At 42.2% G+C, this 22707-nt stretch overlaps 1 long non-coding RNA gene across 2 annotated transcripts in view; it reads left to right on the forward strand.

Moving 5' to 3' along the window:
• Positions 1-22707, forward strand: part of LOC122457565 — a 65145-nt gene that overhangs the window by 36717 nt on the left and 5721 nt on the right. The window contains exons 3-5 of one of the 2 annotated variants that reach the window (XR_006277167.1): positions 3598-3688; positions 9634-9737; positions 10451-11189. This is a non-coding gene — a long non-coding RNA (uncharacterized LOC122457565). Of the gene's footprint in view, positions 1-3597; positions 3689-9633; positions 9738-10450; positions 11190-22707 lie in introns of those variants that run through there. The other variant, XR_006277166.1, reaches the window with a different exon arrangement.

Here is a 22707-nt window from a genome sequence, read left to right on the forward strand (position 1 = left end):
TGGATCGTGTGATGTGATCTGGATGAAAGCTAGAGGCATGTAGGTAGGAATAGTGGTCAGTAGGTTTCCGATGTAGAGTGGTGTTCATGTGACCATCGCTTATTAGCACCGTAATGTCCAGGAAGTGGATCTCTTGTGTGGACTGGTCCAGGCTGAGGTTAATGGTGGGATGGAAATTGTTGAAATCATGGTGGAATTCCTCAAGGGCTTCTTTTCCATGGGTCCAGATGATGAAGATGTCATCAATGTAGCGCAAGTAGAGTAGGGGCATTAGGGGATGAGAGCTGAGGAAGCGTTGTTCTAAGTCAGCCATAAAAATGTTAGTCTCTAAGGTGCCACAAGTACTCCTTTTCTTTTTTCATAAAAATGTTGGCATACTGTGGGGCCATGCGGGTACCCACCCAGTGATTTGAAAGTATACATTGTCCCCAAATGTGAAATAGTTATGGGTGAGGACAAAGTCACAAAGTTCAGCCACCAGGTTAGCTATGACGTTATCGGGGATACTGTTCCTGACGGCTTGTGGTCCATCTTTGTGTGGAATGTTGGTGTAGAGGCTTCTACATCCATAGTGGCTAGGATGGTGTTTTCAGGAAGATCACCGATGGATTGTAGTTTTCTCAGGAAGTCAGTGGTGTGTCGAAGATAGCTGGGAGTGCTGGTAACCTAGGGCCTGAGGAGGAGTCTACATAGCCAGACAATCCTGCTGTCAGGGTGCCAGTGCCTGAGATGATGGGGCGTCCAGGATTTCCAGGTTTATGGATCTTGGGTAGCAGATAGAATACCCCAGGTCGGGGTTCCAGGGGTGTGTCTGTGTCGATTTGTTCTTGTGCTTTTTCAGGGAGTTTCTTGAGCAAATGCTGTAGTTTCTTTTGGTAACCCTCAGTGGGATCAGAGGGTAGTGGCTTGTAGAAAGTGGTGTTGGAGAGCTGCCTAGTAGCCTCTTGTATGTATTCCGACCTATTCATGATGACGACAGCACCTCCTTTGTCAGCCTTTTTGATTATGATGTCAGAGTTGTTTCTGAGGCTGTGGATGGCATTGTGTTCTGCATGGCTGAGGTTATGGGGCAAGTGATGCTGCTTTTCCACAATTTCAGCCCGTGCACGTCGGTGGAAGCACTCTATGTAGAAGTCCAGTCTGCTGTTTCGATCTTCATGAGGAGTCCACCCAGAATGTTTCTTTTTCTAGTGTTGGTAGGAAGGTCTCTGTGGGTTAATATGTTGGTCAGAGGTGTGTTGGAAATATTCCTTGAGTCGGAGACGTTGAAAATAGGATTCTAGGTCGCCACAGAACTGTATCATGTTAGTGGGGTTATATAACCACATTTGCTCCAACCCCTCAGACAGAGACAAACACCTACAAGATCTCTATCATGCATTCTTACAACTACAATACCCACCTGCTGAAGTGAAGAAACAGACTGACAGAGCCAGAAGAGTACCCAGAAGTCACCTACTACAGGACAGGCCCAACAAAGAAAATAACAGAACGCCACTAGCCATCACCTTCAGCCCCCAACTAAAATCTCTCCAACGCATCATCAAGGATCTACAACCTATCCTGAAGGACAACCCATCACTCTCACAGATCTTGGGAGACAGGCCAGTCCTTGCTTACAGACAGCCCCCGCCCAACCTGAAGCAGATACTCACCAGCAACCACACAACAGAACCACTAACCCAGGAACCTATCCTTGCAACAAAGCCCGTTGCCAACTGTGTCCACATATCTATTCAGGGGACACCATCATAGGGCCTAATCATATCAGCCACACGATCAGAGGCTCGTTCACCTGCACATCTACCAATGTGATATATGCCATCATGTGCCAGCAATGCCCCTCTGCCATGTACATTGGCCAAACTGGACAGTCTCTACGTAAAAGAATAAATGGACACAAATCAGACGTCAAGAATTCTAACATTCAAAAACCAGTCGGAGAACACTTCAATCTCTCCGGTCACTCGATTACAGACCTGAGGGTGGCTATCCTTCAACAAAAAAACTTCAAAAACAGACTCCAGCGAGAGACTGCTTTATTGGAATTAATTTGCAAACTGGATACAATTAATTTAGGCTTGAATAGAGACTGGGAAGGGATGAGTCATTACACAAAGTAAAACTATTTCCTCATGTTATTTCTCCCCCCCACTCCACCCCCCATTGTTCCTCAGACATCCTTGTTAACTGCTGGAAATGGCCCACCTTGATTATCACCACAAAAGGTTTTCCTCCTCCCCTGCCCCTCCTGCTGGTGGTGGCTCATCTTAAGTGATCACTCTCCTTACAGTGTGTATGATAAAAACCATTGTTTCATGTTCTCTCTCTCTCTCTCTCTGTGTGTGTGTGTGTGTGTGTGTGTGTGTGTGTGTGTGTGTGTGTACATAAATCTCCCCACTGTATTTTCCACCGAATGTATCCGATGAAGTGAGCTGTAGCTCACGAAAGCTTGTGCTCAAATAAATTTTAGTCTCTAAGGTGCCACAAGTACATATAACAAAGAGACAATCTAAAGGATTCAATCTGATTATAGATTAGCATGTCATGGTGGACTGTAAGGAAGAGCAAGAATGTAAATGTTTTTTTATCCATATTTCTGAACCAATTGTGCCAGATACTCAGCTGGTATATATCAGTGTAGCTCTGTTCACTTCATTGGGATTATGCTGATTTACACTGGCTGGCATCTCTTTGACGTCAATAGAGTTACAACCCCTGGGGATGTTGACCATTGGTTTCAATTGAGTTATGTTGATTTACACAAGTTGGAGATCTGACCTATTGATTTCAATGAAACTGCTCCAGTTTAAACCAGCTAAGTATCTAGAACATGGACTTCAATGGAGTTACTTTGGGAATTTGGCCCTTTGTCTGTTATAATGGGCTAATGGCTTCAATGAAAGTGGCTATTTGAAAAACAAAACAAACAAACAAAAAGCTACTCTACAGAACCACTGGAAAAAGTCATCTAAAACAAAATAAACTTCAACTTCTTTCCTTTCTGTAATATTAAAACAGTGAGGGTTTTTTTGTTTTAACATGAGAATAATAATAAAAAAATGTTCCCCAGCAGAATCTTTGATGTGTATCAGATTTCAGCTTCAAAGCCAATTTCTATGACCGAGTAATAAATCCTTGAAAACACGATTGTGCGGTAAATTGCTGATACAGAACAATCTTAACTATAGCTATGCTAGCCAATGTGCCGATAATCCGGATCACGAAGGTCCACTAATGAAAATCCCACGTTCTCCACATTGGAATCATCTATCCAGTTAGGGGCAGATTTTCCACAGAGCACAGTAGCCAGTGTGCTCCCCACATGCTAAGCCTGCTCAGAAGTCCAGCCCCTTACTTTAGTGCATAAATGGGAGCTGAACTCTTCTGGTACCAATGATGGGTGCTCACCTCTTTTGAAAATCTGTCTGCAACAAAATATGATTTATATGCTCAACTTCCAAGATTATATGGGAAAAGGGAGTGGTTTTTGGTCAAGTACCAAGGAGAGAGAATCGAGTGGATCCCTCATGTATAGGGCCTTGCAAGGTGCAGGAATCTGGGAATGTAAGGCACCTGTACTTTGCTTTGTTCTAGGAAGTACCAGGATCATGGGATCAAGGCATTGCAAAAGCAGGCATCTTACTAGGGAAGCTGCTGAGAGACCAAGTAGGAGAAAGAGATTCAGGTAGCTTAAAGTTCACACTGGTCTTGTTTGCAGAATTTAATTTTTTAAATGTAATAGTTTCTTCCCCCTGTTTAACTGCATCTGTAGCTATATCTATATTTTACTTGGTAAGAACACGGGGAGTTCTGCTGGTTGTGATGTTAGGACTTCAGAAGAATGTTACTCTCCCATACTAAGGCAAACTCTAGTCATTTCTAGGCCCACCCCTAGGGTTCCAGGACATGGGTAAGTGTTACACTGGGCTGCATTTATCAGAGATGTTTCCATTTTTGTCCATACAATCCAATAAATCAGATTTCATATGAATTAGAACATATCTACTAGGGATGGAGGGGAAATATGTATTTTCTGTGAAATTGTTTTGTTCAGAATCTAACACTGAATTTGTTGCTTTGTCAATTAAATGAAACCAACTGAAATTAATTTTTTAAATATTTTTTTCAATTTCTTATCTCTTTCCCAATCCCATTTTTCTCTGCTTTTTTCCTCAATGAAAAAGGAGGGGAAAATTTAAAGAAAGGTCAAGAAAAGAACTGGGCAGTGTGGGGAGAAGAATCGCCAAAAGTGAACAATGCAGTATTTTTTTCCAATATTTCAACAAAAAGCTTTCAGTGAATATTCTCAATTTAGTCAAAAATAGCTTTTTCACAGAAAAAAAATGCTTTGACAGACAACATTTTGACTAGCTTTAATATCTGCTGACTACTTCTAGAGTAGTCAGTAGGAATCCTTCCATTGACTTCAGCTGGTGCTGGATAAGGGCCAGGCCTCTCTAATTAGACTAGCAAAAGGCAAATGAATATCACACTGGTTCTAGTTGAATGCTTTTTAGAGGGCATAGGTTGAAGGGCTTCACTAGAAGAATCACCGCCAACTTTTAAACGTTTAGAGTAAGCATCACACTTAATGACCCATTCTACAGTTCTATGCTGGTTCCTTTAACCGCAGACAATGACACCTTTACTGTTCCTCTGGAAAGGCCAGTCCTGAAGGGAGGCTTGTACTCTGAAGCCACTGAGGAACAGAGACAGTTACATATAACAAGCATTGCCCTTGGCAAGTCATTTCCTAACTCTTTCCTTTGCTGCCAATGTTCTTTCTGATACAGTATTTGGGTTTGAGCACACAAGGCCTTTCTTTTCCCCAGGTAACCTGGCATCTCCTCCTGATGGCTTTGAGAGGGAAAAGTGCCAATGTTTTGCAATATACCCGAGAGTTTCAACCTTTCCCATCTTGTGACCCCCATCTTACAACAAAAAAAAGTTTCAGCACACCCTTCTGATAAGTTTTGGAACAGAACCCCCACCCCAACTTCCATGTAGACTAACGAAAAGGAGGGTGGTCTTGATCCCCAAGTTGAGAACTGTGCCGTAAGTAGTCCCATATTATGGGAAACTCAGCTACTTTGAGGGACAAGATAGAAATTAAAGCAGCTGAATTTTCTGCAAAAGTTTTAGGGATCTATCAGCCTCTTACATGGAAGAAACTTTTGCTGTTTCTACAGACCAACAAAGATTTGTGGCTTTGCTTTCATTTTTTTAAACAACACTCATGACAATGGGTCATGAAGTGGCTTTTTGCACTTAGATGAATTTTCAAAAATTGAAAAGGGGGACTGAGTCATCTATCTGCCGCCCTGACCGGGAAAACCGAGAAGTCTGCTGCTTGCCAGGGGCTAAGATTCGTGATGTGACGGAGAGACTGCCGAGACTCATCAAGCCCTCGGATCGCTACCCCTTCCTGCTTCTCCACGTGGGCACCAATGATACTGCCAAGAATGACCTTGAGCGGATCACTGCGGACTACGTGGCTCTGGGAAGAAGGATAAAGGAGTTGGAGGCGCAAGTGGTGTTCTCGTCCATCCTCCCCGTGGAAGGAAAAGGCCTGGGTAGGGACCGTCGAATCGTGGAGGTCAACGAATGGCTACGCAGGTGGTGTCGGAGAGAAGGCTTTGGATTCTTTGACCATGGGATGGTGTTCCATGAAGGAGGAGTGCTGGGCAGAGACGGGCTCCATCTTACGAAGAGAGGGAAGAACATCTTTGCCAGCAGGCTGGCTAACCTAGTGAGGAGGGCTTTAAACTAGGTTCACCGGGGGAAGGAGACCAAAGCCCTGAGGTAAGTGGGAAAGCGGGATACCGGGAGGAAGCACAGGCAGGAATGTCTGTGAGGGGAGGGCTCCTGCCTCATACTGGGAATGAGGGGCGATCAACAGGTTATCTCAAGTGCTTATATACAAATGCACAAAGCCTTGGAAACAAGCAGGGAGAACTGGAGGTCCTGGTGATGTCAAGGAATTATGACGTGATTGGAATAACAGAGACTTGGTGGGATAACTCACATGACTGGAGTACAGTCATGGATGGTTATAAACTGTTCAGGAAGGACAGGCAGGGCAGAAAAGGTGGGGGAGTAGCACTGTATGTAAGGGAGCAGTATGACTGCTCAGAGCTCCGGTACGAAACTGTGGAAAAACCTGAGTGTCTCTGGATTAAGTTTAGAAGTGTGTGCAACAAGAGTGATGTCATGGTGGGAGTCTGTTATAGACCACCGGACCAGGGGGATGAGGTGGATGAGGCTTTCTTCCGGCAACTCACGGAAGCTACTAGATCGCATGCCCTGATTCTCATGGGTGACTTTAATTTTCCTGATATCTGCTGGGAGAGCAATACAGCGGTGCATAGACAATCCAGGAAGTTTTTGGAAAGCGTAGGGGACAATTTCCTGGTGCAAGTGCTAGGGGAGCCAACTAGGGGGAGCGCTTTTCTTGACCTGCTGCTCACAAACCGGGTAGAATTAGTGGGGGAAGCAAAAGTGGATGGGAATCTGGGAGGCAGTGACCATGAGTTGGTTGAGTTCAGGATCCTGACGCAGGGAAGAAAGGTAAGCAGCAGGATACGGACCCTGGACTTCAGGAAAGCAGACTTTGACTCCCTCAGGGAACAGATGGCCAGGATCCCCTGGGGGACTAACATGAAAGGGAAGGGAGTCCAGGAGAGCTGGCTGTATTTCAAGGAATCCCTGTTGAGGTTACAGGGACAAACCATCCCGATGAGTCGAAAGAATAGTAAATATGGCAGGCGACCAGCTTGGCTTAATGGTGAAATCCTAGCGGATCTTAAACATAAAAAAGAAGCTTACAAGAAGTGGAAGGTTGGACATATGACCAGGGAAGAGTATAAAAATATTGCTCGGGCATGTAGGAAAGATATCAGGAGGGCCAAATCGCACCTGGAGCTGCAGCTAGCAAGAGATGTCAAGAGTAACAAGAAGGGTTTCTTCAGGTATGTTGGCAACAAGAAGAAAGCCAAGGAAAGTGTGGGCCCCTTACTGAATGAGGGAGGCAAGCTAGTGACAGAGGATGTGGAAAAAGCTAATGTACTCAATGCTTTTTTTGCCTCTGTTTTCACTAACAAGGTCAGCTCCCAGACTGCTGTGCTGGGCATCACAAAATGGGGAAGAGATGGCCAGCCCTCTGTAGAGATAGAGGTGGTTAGGGACTATTTAGAAAAGCTGGACGTGCACAAGTCCATGGGGCCGGACGAATTGCATCCGAGAGTGCTGAAGGAATTGGCGGCTGTGATTGCAGAGCCCTTGGCCATTATCTTTGAAAACTCGTGGCGAACGGGGGAAGTCCCGGATGACTGGAAAAAGGCTAATGTAGTGCCCATCTTTAAAAAAGGGAAGAAGGAGGATCCTGGGAACTACAGGCCAGTCAGCCTCACCTCAGTCCCTGGAAAAATCATGGAGCAGGTCCTCAAAGAATCAATCCTGAAGCACTTAGAGGAGAGGAAAGTGATCAGGAACAGTCAGCATGGATTCACCAAGGGAAGGTCATGCCTGACTAATCTAATCGCCTTTTATGATGAGATTACTGGTTCTGTGGATGAAGGGAAAGCAGTGGATGTATTGTTTCTTGACTTTAGCAAAGCTTTTGACACGGTCTCCCACAGCATTCTTGTCAGCAAGTTAAGGAAGTATGGGCCGGATGAATGCACTATAAGGTGGGTAGAAAGCTGGCTAGATTGTCGGGCTCAACGGGTAGTGATCAATGGCTCCATGTCTAGTTGGCAGCCGGTGTCAAGTGGAGTGCCCCAGGGGTCGGTCCTGGGGCCCGTTTTGTTCAATATCTTCATAAATGATCTGGAGGATGGTGTGGATTGCACTCTCAGCAAATTTGCGGATAATACTAAACTGGGAGGAGTGGTAGATACGCTGGAGGGGAGGGATAGGATACAGAAGGACCTAGACAAATTGGAGGATTGGGCCAAAAGAAATCTAATGAGGTTCAATAAGGATAAGTGCAGGGTCCTGCACTTAGGATGGAAGAATCCAATGCACCGCTACAGACTAGGGACCGAATGGCTCGGCAGCAGTTCTGCGGAAAAGGACCTAGGGGTGACAGTGGATGAGAAGCTGGATATGAGTCAGCAGTGTGCCCTTGTTGCCAAGAAGGCCAATGGCATTTTGGGATGTATAAGTAGGGGCATAGCGAGCAGATCGAGGGACGTGATCGTTCCCCTCTATTCGACACTGGTGAGGCCTCATCTGGAGTACTGTGTCCAGTTTTGGGCCCCACACTACAAGAAGGATGTGGATAAATTGGAAAGAGTACAGCGAAGGGCAACAAAAATGATTAGGGGTCTAGAGCACATGACTTATGAGGAGAGGCTGAGGGAGCTGGGATTGTTTAGTCTGCAGAAGAGAAGAATGAGGGGGGATTTGATAGCTGCTTTCAACTACCTGAAAGGGGGTTTCAAAGAGGATGGCTCTAGACTGTTCTCAATGGTAGCAGATGACAGAACGAGGAGTAATGGTCTCAAGTTGCAATGGGGGAGGTTTAGATTGGATATTAGGAAAAACTTTTTCACTAAGAGGGTGGTGAAACACTGGAATGCGTTACCTAGGGAGGTGGTAGAATCTCCTTCCTTAGAGGTTTTTAAGGTCAGGCTTGACAAAGCCCTGGCTGGGATGATTTAACTGGGACTTGGTCCTGCTTTGAGCAGGGGGTTGGACTAGATGACCTTCTGGGGTCCCTTCCAACCCTGATATTCTATGATTCTATGATTCTATGTACAGTGGAAGACCCAAAGAAACACCCTTTTTTCCTCAGTCCCCTTCATAGTACTTGTAAGCCTATTTCTGAGCTTCATGGTCTTACAGTTAGAAAGTTTTTCATAATAGCTAACCTAAATCTTCCTAGCTGCAGATTAAGTCCATTACTTCTTGTCCAACCTTCAGTGGACATGGAGAACAATTGATTGCTGTCCTCTTTACAAACGCTCTTAACATATTTGAAGACTGTTATCTGGTTTGCTATCAGTCTTCTCTTCAGAAAAACTAAACATGCCGAGATCTTTTATCCTTTCATCACTGGTCAGGTTTTCTAAACCTTTTATCATTTTGGTTGCTCTCCTCTGGGCTCTCTACAATTTCTCCACATGTTTCCTAAAGTGTGCTGCCCAGAATTGGATGCAGTAGCTGAACCTGGTACCGCTTGACACAGAATTAAGTGATCAGTGAGCAAAGTTGTGCCTTGTGAAATGCTCCCCAGAAGAAGGCCGAAGGGAGATGAATATAGCATGCAGCTTCAGCTTGTCACACCTTTCAACTCTGTCCAACCAGGCTAAAAACGGGCTGTCAGGACTTACAGGTTTGTCTTGTGGGGTTTTGTCTTTGCTTACAAAAAACCCCCCAACCCTGTGCTTTTTTCGTTGGTTGAGCTAACTCGAGACAACTATCTTGATGTAAAATCCTGGTGGATACAAGGCACTGTGGTTTTTACCTTGATGTAGCTGAGAGAATCCCCATTTGAAGAGTGTAAGATTGACCTCAACTACCTAAATCAAGGTTAAAAATTACCTGTGTCTTGTCTGCAATGGGATTTTACACTGTTAGCTACCATAATACAACTACGTCAATGTAAAAACACACTTCTTTTTGCAGCGAAGACATAGCCTGTCTTTAAAGACCCAGCCCAGAAAAGCTCTTGCATACTAACCTTCAGCATCACAGCAATCCCATTGATCTGGCTGCTTAAAGTTAAGCATGTGAGTAAATCTCTGGCTGGATTGGTGTCAAAACATGTCCATGATAAGCAATCCAAATGGAAATATTATTTGTTTTCATCTCCAGTTTTTGGAATCCAGCAGGGGTAATAAAGCCCTAGAGGCATTGACTTTTACCAGGAGAACTGCGGTTGTGTGGAGTAATCAGAGTTTGTAACCAGCCATTGGGGAACAGTAACATTAGTTAGAAGTAAAAGCATCAGGCTCTTACTGTCTGAGCTGCCAAGGGCCCTTGGAAAGAGAACAGAGTCTCTTTCAGCTCATCGGTGAACTCATTTGCCGTACCAAGGTATATGTAACTGACAGAGGCGACACGTGGGGGGCACACAGGTTCACATGTGAACACACACACACCTCCCTGCCCCCGATTTTTGCCAGGGTTTAGATGCTCTGCCCTGAACCCTGCTGTATATCACCAGAACCTTTTAAATTGTGCCTTTCCCCTATCAACAGTTACGTGTCATCTCTGGTAATTGATTTGCCTGCTCTAAAGACTTGATAGCTGGCATAGGTTGTCACAACATTGAGAAACTGCATGGCACATGGGCGAAATAAGCAAAAGTCCAGCTTGAAAAAAACAGGATGAGATGAAGCTTTTTCTGTTTCCCAGAGCTCTAATCATCACCCTCCTGACACCTATTGTCTCAGTAAACTAAGCCTGTAATAAAGTAAGCCTTCTTCTGGTATTCTAATAGGTGCTCCCAGGATGGAGGTGCATACACCACATAAATGCATATAGGGTTTGGTCTCCCCCAACCCCCCCAATGGAGGATTTGTGCCATCTCCAAGGGAGCAGGGAATGGGTATCCCCTTGGAGAAAATCATTACCTGCCAGTCACCGGAAGAAGAGTGTGAGTATCACTTGTGGAAACTGCAAATTGAAGTGCAAGCAAAGCCACAATCTGGAGAAATAAATAATCCAAAGATCCAGAAACTTGTTAGATCTAGTCCTGATTCTCAATGCCTTACACCTGGTACAGCAATTTACACTTTTGAGAAAAAGGGCTAGATCCTCAGCGAGTATAAACTGGAGAAGCTCTGATGATGATGATGCTAGCTGCAGGAATATAAAGTGGGAATAGAATGCTACCATATCACAAAGGCAGCATTTTACACTCATTTTTGCACAAATGCAAGCAACTGTGCAAGATGGAAGCCCTTGGGGTATCTGACCCTCTGTGTGTTTCTGGAGGAGGAGAAAGGAGATTGCAGGTCTCCCAAATTTGATTTGCCTAGTTATCTCTGCAAAAACGGCTTAGAGCGAGACCTTTGAGGTGCAAGGAATGGTCAAGAGCGGTTCCTGTAATTTCATAATTCACAAAGCCAATTGGTTCCAGGGACATTATAAAGATAATTATCATCATATTGACCTAAGATGACTAGTCATAACCCGTTAGTCAGAAGACACCATTTAAAAAGTGAGTTTACTTGCCACTATTGATGCAGTTTGTTTACAACTTGCACTTCATTCAACTCGGACACTGGAATTAACATGTGCAATTTCATTTTTTGCTTCTGGCCCCTTTCACTTCCCAGTTTTTTTCATTAGCACAATGCTGCTGTGGTTGGGTATACAGTGCTGCAAGAGGAGGTTTACATTTTTAAAAAGTTTTAACTGAAATAAAAATCAAGTTATAAAAAAATTTCTGTTCATGTTAGATTCTGCAAAATCCATTTTTAAGTACAAACACCTAACCTGAGGCTTGAGTTACATGGCAATGAGCCTTTAAGTGTAATAATAGGAACCTGTGTCTCTGATGTCTTCTGTTTAAGGCAGCACAATATCATGTTTGATATGGCAAGGTGCATACAGTGAAAGTATAACAGACTGGGTTAAACTTGCTTCCTCCTCTTCCTAGTGCCCTGGCACACCAGTGCCTACAGAAATATCCAGACACCTGGATAAAGCGGGACCTGGCTGACCTCTTGCAAAAGAGATTGAATAATAAAAAATAGAGCAGACTTGAAAATCCTACATTACAATCATGTGCACAGACGTCTATAAAGTGGTGCCTGCCATTTGAGGACCTCATCTCCTTGTACATATTTCTCTGTCTATTTTACAGTTAAAGAAAATGAGGTATACCCAGGTCACAGGACAAGTCAATGGCAGAATGGGAAATAGAGCCCAGGAGTTCTATTTCTTTGTTTCCTAGTGGTTAGAACAGAAGAAAGGATCTCCCCTGTCTAGGGGCGCTGGAACAATTTGTATAGTGGGGGTGCTGAGAACCATTGAAACAAACTGTAAACCCTGTATGTGATGGAAACCACTTCAAGCCAAGGGGTGCAGCAGTTCCCCCAGCACCCTTAGTTCCAGCACCTATGCCTCATCAGTAATTTATTAATTTCATTTAGTGTAGGAACACCTACAAACCCAATCAACAGTGGGGCAAACACAGTCTTTGTGGCAGACACAGTATAAGCACAAAGAAAAGGAGGACTTGTGGCACCTTAGAGACTAACAAATTTATGTGAGCATAAGCTTTCTTGAGCTACAGCTCACTTCATTGGATGCATTCGGTGGAAAATACAGTGGGGAGATTTATATACAAACACAGAGAACATGAAACAATGGGTTTTATCATACACACTGTAAGGAGAGTGATCACTTAAGATGAGCTATTGGAATTAATTTGCAAACTGGATACAATTAACTTAGGCTTGAATAGAGACTGGGAAGGGTGGGTCATTACACAAAGTAAAACTATTTTCCCCATGTTATTTCTCCTCCGCACCCCACCCCCCACTGTTCCTCAGACCTTCTTGTTAACTGCTGGAAATGGCCCACCTTGATTATCACCACAAAAGGTTTTCCTCCCCCGCTCCCCCCCCCCCCGCTGATAATAGCTCATCTTAAGTGATCACTCTCCTTACAGTGTGTATGGTAAAACCTACTGACCGCTATTCCTACCTACATGCCTCTAGCTTTCATCCAGATCACATCACACGATCCATTGTCTACAGCCAAGCTCTACGATATAACCGCATTTGCTCCAACCCCTCAGACAGAGACAAACACCTACAAGATCTCTATCAAGCATTCTTACAACCACAATACCCATCTGCTGAAGTGAAGAAACAGATTGACAGAGCCAGAAGGGTACCCAGAAGTCACCTACTACAGGACAGGCCCAACAAAGAAAATAACGAGAACGCCACTAGCCATCACCTTCAGCCCCCAACTAAAACTCTCCAACGCATCATCAAGGATCTACAACCTATCCTGAAAGACGACCCATCACTCTCACAGATCTTGGGAGACAGGCCAGTCCTTGCTTACAGACAGCCCCCAACCTGAAGCAAATACTCACCAGCAACTACACACCACACAACAGAATCACTAACCCAGGAACCTATCCTTGCAATAAAGCCCGTTGCCAACTGTGTCCACATATCTATTCAGGGGATACCATCATAGGGCCTAATCACATCAGCCACACTATCAGAGGCTCATTCACCTGCGCATCTACCAATGTGATATATGCCATCATGTGCCAGCAATGCCCCTCTACCATGTACATTGGTCAAACTGGACAGTCTCTACGTAAAAGAATAAATGGACACAAATCAGACGTGAAGAATTATAACATTCAAAAAACCAGTCGGAGAACACTTCAATCTCTCCGGTCACACGATTACAGACCTGAGAATGGCTATCCTTCAACAAAAAAACTTCAAAAACAGACTCCAACGAGAGACTGCCGAACTGGAATTAATTTGCAAACTGGATACAATTAATTTAGGCTTGAATAGAGACTGGGAGTGGATGGGTCATTACATAAAGTAAAACTATTTCCCCATGTTATTTCTCCCCCCACCCCATGCCCCACTCTTCCTTAGATGTTCTTGTTAACTGCTGGAAATGGCCAACCTTGTTTATCACCACAAAAGGTTTTCCTCCTTTCCTCCCCTCCTTCCTGCTGGTGGTGGCTCATCTTAAGTGATCACTCTCCTTACAGTGTGTATGATAAAACCCATTGTTTCATGTTCTCTCTGTGTGTGTATATATAAATCTTCCCACTGTATTTTCCACCGAATGCATCTGATGAAGTGAGCTGTAGCTCATGAAAGCTTATGCTCAAATAAATTTGGTAGTCTCTAAGGTATCACAAGTACTCCTTTTCTTTTTTGCGAATACAGACTAACACGGTTGCTACTCTGAAACCAGGTAAGGTGAGCTATTACCAGCAGGAGAGTGGGGTGGTGGGGGGCACCTTTTGTAGTGATAATCAAGGTGGGCCATTTCCAGCAGTTGACAAGAATGTATGAGGAACGGGGGGTGGGGGTGGGGGGGAATAAACAGGGGTAAATAGTTTTACTTTGTGTAACGACACATCCACTCCCAGTCTTTATTCAAGCCTAAGTTAATTGTATCCAGTTTGTAAATTGATTCCAATTCAGCAGTCTCTCATTGGAGTCTGTTTTTGACATTTTTCTGTTGAAGAATTGCCACTTTTAGGTCGAAATCTTCAAAAACAGCTGCAGTGCAAACATACTGTGTCCCAAAAAGCTTCCAAGCTCAGACAAAGGGTAGGAAGTAAAACGACTTGTCTGAGATCATATAGCAGGTCACTGGCAGAGCTTGGAATAGAACACAGATCCCCTGATTCCCACGCACTTGTCTTCTGCATGAAATCACATAGCCTTCCTTAGTTGAAAAGGAACATTTTGGGGATTTATGCCAGTTGTGTCCATTGTCATCTTGTGAAAATAGGTGATGCAGAAAGGAAAGTGACTTTCTGAGCAAGCCTCAAACCAGACAGACCAATTTCTCCCTGCCATTTCTGTGTCTAACACTGCAGATTTTTTCAGCATAGCTACCTTCCTTAGACATGTTTGCAGAGGCCATGAATCTACGATCTAAGCATGGTGCTTGAAATCCTTCTTTGAGTGCCATTATGCTATGGTTTTAAACCTAATACTAGCCCTAATTTTCCATGAGATGCTTTGCAATGATGTTGAGTATCTAATTTCACAGATGTTGTATGCAGTATAGTTGTAGCCATGTTAGTCCCAGGATATTAGAGACAAGAGAAGTTGGTCTAAAAAAAGAGATTCCCTCACACAAATTGTCTCTACAATTTCACAGAATCCTTTGGGTTGGAAAAAACTTATAGTGGATCATACAGTCAGTCCCTCCTGCCTCATGAGGTGAGTCATAGAATCATAGAAGATTAGGGTTGGAAGAGACCTCAGGAGGTCATCTAGTCCAACATGCTGCTCGAAGCAGGACCAATCCCCAACTAAATCTAAAATCCATCTAATATTATCCATTTCATCCCATTGCTGATGGCCATCTGGAGGCCTCATCCGGCAACTTTTACAGATTTTGAGTAGTATCTTACTCCTGAAACCCAGTGAGTTCAATGGGATGAATTGAGCAAATAAATGTTGCTCAGTGTGAGTAAAGGTTCCAGAACTGTGTTGTTAGGAAGACAAGGCCTAATTCAGTGCCCAGGAAAAGACTCCCATTGAATTCAGTGGGCTTTGGATCAGGCCCCTAATCATTTTTGACTGGCAAAATTTCTACTTACAGAAATCCTCATTCCTGGTACAGAAACAAAATTATGCATTAGTGCTAATTACTCTGTAATAAGTGCACTGGGAGAAGCAACATATTTGACACAGTTGATGCCAAACTCCATTGAATCTGATATGATTAATGATCCATCATTTCAGTTTAATTATGAACCAAGAGAAAACTGGTCAAAATAGCTTACGTCAGAGATGATTTTTACCTTCAAAAGACTTTTCTGCGGATGCCATTGGGGTTTTTTAAGTCACTGGTGTTTTTTGTTCATTTGTTTTATAAATATCTCAAAATCAAACGGTGACAAAATCTGAAGGCAAAAATAAACAACATAATAAAGTAATTATCCCTTACAGTGCAAAAACCCTCAAAGGAGGAATTTTGTCTTTTGGGAGGAAAAATGAGAACAAAATCTTGAAATACTTTTCTTTTTGTGGACTAAACACAAATCTCTAAACATTTGGCATAACACGTTTCGTTTGCTGCTTAGCTTTTTCAATGGCCACTTGGGGGAAAAGCTGGCCCCAATCATTCATAAAGTTTCATTTCATTCATAGTTTGAATTGATAGCTATGAAGCTAGACTACATATCTGAATCCTAGCATCCAACTATCAATCCCACTTTCACTGTTAAAGACGCATTATTTACACTGAAAGAAAAGGAGTACTTGTGGCACCTTAGAGACTAACAAATTTATTTGAGCATAAGCTTTCGTGAGCTACAGCTCACTTCATCGGATGCATTTACACTGTAGGCCTAATCTCTTATTGACACAGAGAGTCCTTCAAACCAGCCTAATCATATTTGGTTTGATCATTTTCAAGTGTTATCAAATTTGCAAATCACGCAATCAACACTGTGCAAATCTGTTAGAGGGAAACTCAGTGTCCATAAAAGGAAAATCTACTTTTAGATAAGTACCAAGTTGCTACATGCATATTCAAGTATCATTGCAGAAAGCAATGTCTTAAGAAACTAAAGCCACATAGCATTAATGTGGGGATTTTCAAAGATGCTAGAGGATTTGGATTCCTGATTCCTTTTAGAAACGAGAGGTTTTGAAAATTATATATGGAGTCTGTATAGATTTCCCATGCATAGGTCAGACAGCAAAGAATATCAGGCTGATGTTCCCTGGAAGGCTCCATTTAATATTAAAGCACTCTGCTGACAGGTACATGAATGAAGAACAAACAGTTATTTAGCTGGGCATAGAGAAGAAGCAGCCAGATTTAGATTAAGTTAAACTGGTTTTAAAAGCAGAGTTGGTGTAAATCATGTCCTCAGAGCACATTTTATGGCACCCCCCCAAAAAAAGGCTTTTGGATCAAAATATTTGTGAAATTATTTAATTTTGTTTGAAATTTTCCAGAAACCAAAAATAATGATTTCCTAAAAATGATTTTTGAAAACTGAAAATCTGTGAAACATTTTTGTGGGAAGTTAAAAAAAAACCCATTATTTTTTAAAATGTCTGAAACATAAAAAATAACTGGCATTTTTCAATTAACTCTACCTTTTTGATTGACACATTATTATTCATTTTGGAAAGTGGGAGTCCGGAGAGGGTTCTGTTCCTGGCTCTGCAGTGTCCCAGTGAGAACTTAAATCTCTCTTGGTGAAATCCTAGCCCCGCTAAAGTCAGTGGGGGAAACTCCCAGTGACTTCAAAAAAGCCTGGATTTCACCATTTGTGTCTTTGTTTTCCCTCTTATTGTTCCTTGTCTATTTAGGCTTCAAGGTCTTCTGGTCTTAATGCAGTTTTAAATGGAAGTAGATTAAAACTCAGTAGGGAACTTTTAGTACATGGTAGCAGGGTCCATATGGTCAGTTAGCACAAAGCCTGCTAGTGCATTTCAGATTTACACTGCAGCTTGCCATGCACTAACTTTCCATCTTTCTATCTAGACAATCCCAGAGTATATGTATAGGTCCTAGTGGAAGAAGGGGAAGTATATTGACCCTGTCTGGGAGGTTCACTGCCATGGGCTGTGTAGACAGATGGTAACTGCTACTATTATTATAATAAAAAGAAAAGGAGTACTTGTGGCACCTTAGAGACTAACAAATTTATTAGAGCATAAGCTTTCGTGAGCTACAGCTCACTTCATCGGATGAAGTGAGCTGTAGCTCACAAAAGCTTATGCTCTAATAAATTTGTTAGTCTCTAAGGTGCCACAAGTACTCCTTTTCTTTTTGCGAATACAGACTAACACGGCTGCTACTCTGAAACCTATTATTATAATAATAATGATGATAATAGTTTTGAAATACATAGTAGCAATTTTGAGGACAATATGGCCTTTCTCTTGTAAAGCCATATGCACGTGCTTACCATTAACTATGATATCAGAGAGTATCCTAAAAGGTCATAAAGTTCAACACATGCATAAATCTTGGTGGGATTTAGGGCCTGTCTCCCCAGTTTTTGCATACGTGGTGCATTTGCACTTTCCACATTTTTACATGGTAATAGTGTAACTCGCAAGCATTTTGGAGAACAGGCTTCATCTAAAGCATTGGTTGACTGCTAGAGAATTAGAGGCATAGCTGTTTTCATGTCATGTGCCGAGCAACTTCTTGTTGCATATAATTGTAGTGCTTTTTGTGGATTTCATTAAATATTTCACCCTCTTTGTGTCTAAACATCTAAGCATTACAGTTTCTAGACTGTGCATGTAAATAATTTATGAAAAACATTGTATGGGTTTTAAGCCTTACACCTTTGGCTTCTGCCTTTTTATCTCTGAACATTACTTGTGATTAAGGCCTGTGCTAAATCAGCTATTCAGTGTGTTGGTTATGGTGGATTTTTAGGGGGAAGCTGTAGTAGCTGTTGTTCATGCAAATATGCAAAACTTTGCTGGTAACAAACTAGAAAAAAGAGCTAATTAGTGTAATTACCATCATTATAATTTTAATTTAACTGCATAGACTTGCACTGCAGTAGCATCAGAGCTGTCACATTTGCAAACTGCATAATTATATGTATTATGTTCTGTCTCTGTTGCACCCAGTATATAAAATGGGCTGTTACCTTAAACCGCTATACCCCCCACGAAAAAAGTTAAAATGTCATTAAAGGTCTGACTTAATCAGACAAAATCAAGGAAATTGCCAATAATAGGTGAAACATAAAGTTTTCCTTTAAAAACAAATGCTCAAAAATCAGTGCTAGAAGACAGGCTTAAAAATGACAAACATTTATTGTTTGCATTTACTTGAACTGCTGCTTTTTACTGGATGGAATCAGAACTGTTTGACAGTGTGTCAGAAATCCTATACTGAAAACAGCCCTGGAAGAGTCTCCTTTAGGGTGACTGGTAGGAGCTTGTGCTTTTGGAACAAGAGGATAACCTCTCTGAGATTCTGACAGGCCATAGTGTGCAGCATAGTGACAAACATGAAATTCTAAGTGGTCATGGATTTGTTGCATTTTATAACAAATATGAAAAAGTATATGGAATAGAATGGAAATGTAGTTTTGTGAACTAAATTAGCAGCCTCAGTCCATTCCCTACAGGGGTCCATCTCATAAAATTGACCAGCAAGATTGATATTCTAGCTGGTAATCACACCCCTTGGAGAAGCCAGAGGTTAACAGAGAATAGTGCCTGACTATAGAAAGTAAGTAGGTAAAAGGGCCAGAACATACAGATCTTGGGAATTCTTTGGTGGTGGTGGTGGACAATCTAAACACATGCTCAGCTACACATGCTTTAACTGCATCCTCACTACAAAGTGAGCAGGTAAGAGCATGCCTTAAAGTGAAAAATGGGCCATATCCTGTACCCCCAGCTGTGTAAGCAAGCATGGGTTCAAAAGCACATGTGAGCATATGCTGAAAGGATGTGCATGGATGGTAGAGGGGTTTAGTCTAAAACACATGTACGAATGTGGAGTGTAGACATATCCTAAGAGGTGGTACTTGAAGAAAAAAGTTGGGGCACATTGGCATGGCAGTTGCGGGTGCAGGAAAATTGGATTGCTATGGCCCATGCCATACATAAGGCCCTATTTCAGCAAAGCACTTAAGCACATTCTTAACTTTAGGCATGCACTTAAGTGCTTTTGCTGAACTGTGGGTGAAATAGAAGATATCTGCTTTCAAGACTGACGATCCAGGACCTTTCACCAGCACAAAAGGAAAGAAAAATGTACTTTTGAAAACAAGTGCATAAAAATAATGCTAATGAAATGCAGTTAACTTTAGAGTCCTAATAGCTGATTTAATGACAATTAACATTTATAAGTGATTGTTGTGCTTTGGATATCAAATGTGCTTCAAGGGTTGTCATATCCTGGATGGGATTGAACATCATGATTGCTGGGGCATAATGGCACCATTAGGTGACAACCCAAGGAGCATGAATTACATCTGGTGCTTTAGCTGTTGTGTGGTTCCTCAATCTGTATCAATCCAGTGTCAGTTTGTCTCGAGTCGTCCTCATTAAAAGAAAATGCATCAAAATGCCAATGCAAATTGGAACTAAATTCACCTGTTTAATAGAGCTGGGTGAGATCTGTGGTTACATTTCACTGTTCTATTCTGGAGATGCTAGATAGGTATTTCTCTCAGTTTCTAAATTGAGAAATATTACACTGCATAGGGACTACTCGTAATTTGAAATTCATTAGCTGGTAATGTTCATTTTGTGAAAATGAATGGTACATATATATTCTCATGAGATTTTCATACTCAAACTTCTATTAACATAATAGGGATGCTAATCCTGTTGTATGTTGTTTGAATGATTCTGTTCTCTTGTACCTTGGTCTTTATATTGCACCCATCACTATAATAACTGTGAACTGTGTTATCTCCCCCCCCATATCACAGTTGGGGAACCTTATGTCCTGAGAAATTAAGGCCAAAAACTTGCTCTATTTTAGAGTGTCTCATTTTTTGAGACATTGGGCCCCTGAGTTTTGGAGATGTTGAACATCTGCAGCTTCCATTGAGACACACACACACACACACACACACACCATCCGCCCCAAGTGGAGTTATGTCTGAAAAATCTGACCCAAATTTTCTAGGAACCCAGGAACCCAGAAATGTGTCTTTAACCATATACCCAAGTTCACCCAGTAAGTCAGTGGAAGAGCCAGGAATAAAACCTGAGTCTCTTGACTGCCCCATGTTGTATCAGCCAGACTGCACTTCCTCTTGCATCCACTGCCTGCTACATACTGATATACACTGCACCACTGAAATGCATTCAGTTCCAGTTTGGAGGTTAGTAACTAACTTGTGTAGCAACTGAAAGGGAGATTTTTGTCTAAGGACATCCAGACAAACCCTAATTTTTATATGAAGTGCCATGGGGCCTTTGATGTTCATGTGCTGGTTTTTAAAGCACTTAATAGATTGGGTTACAGACACTTTTCTGAACATCTGTCTCCCTCATAGATGTAAGAGGGGTTGAAGTTCTTGAACAGTGGAGTTGTAAGGGCTGTGTGGATATGTGTATTGCATCTTTAAATGAAGAAGGAGGTAGGGAAGGTTCCCTATTGAAGCTCTGCAGTGAAGCAGAAAGAGAGAGTGTAGCTTTTGGAGCAATACTGATTTCCTTGTTTTAAGCAACTTTGTTGTTCAATGTTAGATGAAAATGGCTATCATTTTAGTAGGGGTACTCTACATATCTTTTCCTTAATGGCCTCAGAGCTATGAAATAGCTTACCCTGTCAGTCTGTGAAAAATCATGGAAGTTCTTCCTGGGTTGTTACGCTTGACCCAAACCCATACCCTTATTAATGTAGGTTAAAAAAACTATTTGTTTCAGGCATGATGTGGTCATATTTTCATGGTTTTATGCTTGTTTTAATAATTGGCTTCATCTTACTTGTTTTCAGTATTCTGCATTTTCAGATGTTTTGGTAAATAGTCCCACATTAATAACATGTATGATAGTGAGTGTTAAAAGAAGACAAATAAAGAAGTCCTTTTTAGATTTAGATTCTGTTTAATTTTTTCAGAATAATCCATGGAGCTAGAAACAAGCAAAGAAAAGCAGTAGAAAATGTTCTGTTGCAGAAGGCTAGATTAAAGCATAGGTAATATAGGCGAATTCCTCATGCCCGTTTCTGGAGACACATGATGAATTTTAGCTTCCATTAAAAATGTTTTTTGTAGCTTCCATGGTTGTGAAGAAAAGCTTTAAGATGTGACCCAAATATAACTAATGCAGCATCTGCCTGAGTCTGCAGACACTTTGATACAATAACTGAGAGGTATGAACTCCCCATGCAGCTCAATGAGGTATTAACTGCAAGACTCACTTCTCCAAGAAAGGTTTCAGAGTAGCAGCCGTGTTAGTCTGTATCCACAAAAAGAAAAGGAGTACTTGTGGCACCTTAGAGACTAACAAATTTATTTGAGCATAAGCTTTCGTGAGCTACAGCTCACTTCATCGGATGCTCAAATAAATTTGTTAGTCTCTAAAGTGCCACAAGTATTCCTTTTCTTTCTCCAAGAAAGTCCCATTAAAACAACCCCAGCTGAGGACTCTATGTGGGAGGTGGGGGAAAGTATGGGGTGTCTAGGCCACACAACCAAGTATATACATATCAGCTACTGGAGTAAGTACTAGGTTACCTCTCTGCTACCATGCCGGAGGAAAGAGAATCCCTTGCTGACAACCTTGATATCACAAAGGGAGGGGAGATCTTGCTGCTGCTCCTAATATGACAAAGGGACCCTCAAGTCATTGCCCTGGCCTTTCTGGGAGGGGGGAAGGACCCTGCCACTTGAACTCCAGATGTAGGTGTGGCCAAGGCATGGGCGCGGGACCATGGCACCATGTTGTCATGATCCAGGGGCCACAGATTACCTTAATCTGTCTTTACAGCCAGGAATAAACCTTCACTGTCCCCAGCAAAGAGGATGAATTTAATGCTTTCATAAGTGTTACCCATCTCCAGCTTCTGTAATTCCTTTCAAAACTGTTTTTTGATTCATTTACCAAACTTTCTGTACGTAACCCATTTCATGTGCACACACATCAGCGGTCCAGTTGCATAAACTCATGATTAAACCTCATAACTTGTGCTTTGATCTGTTCATTGCTGTAAATAAGCAATGTGCTTTTTCAGGTGAAGCTGTCGCAGACTCGGCTGATTGAGTTGCAATGTTTAGTAACAATGATGTACAGTTTACTCTCTGCTTTGTATGTGGCATTAGTGGTGAGGTGAATTTTGCCGATATAGTTCTTATTATTTTGGGACTTTGTCTTTGTTTTTGTTTTTTTAACTGCAGCTGCAGACTTTGCTGATCAAGTTGAATTTGCAGCTGAAGTTCCTTATACTTCACACATTAAACTGCACAATGGGTGAGATACCCTGCATGCAGATGGCCTGTGAGCAATTTAAAGCTAATTTAAATTCTCAAAACTGTGGTTCTTTGGCTTTGCACAACCACTC

This window comes from Dermochelys coriacea, chromosome 26 (genome assembly GCF_009764565.3).
Source record: "Dermochelys coriacea isolate rDerCor1 chromosome 26, rDerCor1.pri.v4, whole genome shotgun sequence".
Lineage (NCBI taxonomy): Eukaryota > Metazoa > Chordata > Testudines > Dermochelyidae > Dermochelys > Dermochelys coriacea.